Raw genomic sequence first — 1,224 nt, forward strand, 5'->3', positions numbered from 1 at the left:
TACGCACAGCGCTGATCAATGCAATATATCGTAAAGCTTTACTTATAGCAATTTCAGTTTAAATGAAACCTTTTTCAAATTACGTGAAACCTTTTTCAAGTGAAATGAAACCTTTTTCAGCTTAAGCGAACCCATTTTCAAATTAGATGAAACCTTTTTCAGATAAATCGAAACCTTTTTCTAATTAAATGAAACCTTTTTCAGATTCAATTTAACTTTATTCAAATTAAATGAAACTATTTTCAAATTAAATGAAACATTCTTAAAAGGAAGTTTTTTTTTAATTTGAATAAAGTTTCATTGAATCTGAGAAGGTTTCATTTAATTTGAAAAAGGTTTCGCTTTATCTGAAAAAAGTTTCATTTAATTTGAAAACGGTTTCGCTTGACCGGAAAAAGGTTTCATTTAATTTGAAAACGGTTTCGCTTTGTTTGAAAATGGTTTAATTTAATTTGAAAAAAGTTTCATTTAAGCTGAAAATGCTATATATCGAATGCAACACGTAAGGAAGCGACAGTAGGAGAAATTGTAAATTTGATGGCGGTCGATGCACAACGCTTTATGGATTTAACAACATATTTATGATTTGCTCAGCGCCATTACAAATTGCGCTAGCTATGTACTTCTTGTGGCTACAATTGGGACCCTCAGTGCTAGCTGGCTTAGCTGTGATGATCATTTTGATTCCAGTCAATGGTGTTATTGCAAATCGCATTAAAGTATATCAAATATGTAATAGTTTGAATTATATACCTATGTAATTATTGTTTACTGTCAGCCGAGGTGGCCACTACCTTTCATCGTGAATAGCAAATGTCAATAAGTCACAATAATAAAACAAGAACATTCAGCGGCAGTTCAACTTTGAATCTTGAAGCGATTAGTTTTATAACTGCATTCTGCGGATAGGGTCCGAAAAATGGAAAATACCATGAATAAGACTCAGTTGGCTACAGAATTGGGAGCAGTGGGTGTAATTTTTGCTAAAGATGCCACAGTTGCAGATTTGCGTGCGATGTACTCCGCAAAACTTGGGAAAAATTCTACGAGAAAAAAGAATTCCGATCAGGCGATACAGAGTAATTCCGAGAAAAGCTGCGCTGACGATCGTAAGTTAAATACGAATGATGAAAGCGAACAAAAAAATTTGAACGATTCGCCGGGAGAGCCGAAAACGAAAACCGCTATTCAGTTATACGAAATCCAATTGGAAGAAGAATTGCT

This window comes from Rhagoletis pomonella, unplaced genomic scaffold (genome assembly GCF_013731165.1).
Source record: "Rhagoletis pomonella isolate Grant_MI unplaced genomic scaffold, Rhpom_1.0 Rhpom_scaffold_00116, whole genome shotgun sequence".
NCBI lineage: Eukaryota > Metazoa > Arthropoda > Insecta > Diptera > Tephritidae > Rhagoletis > Rhagoletis pomonella.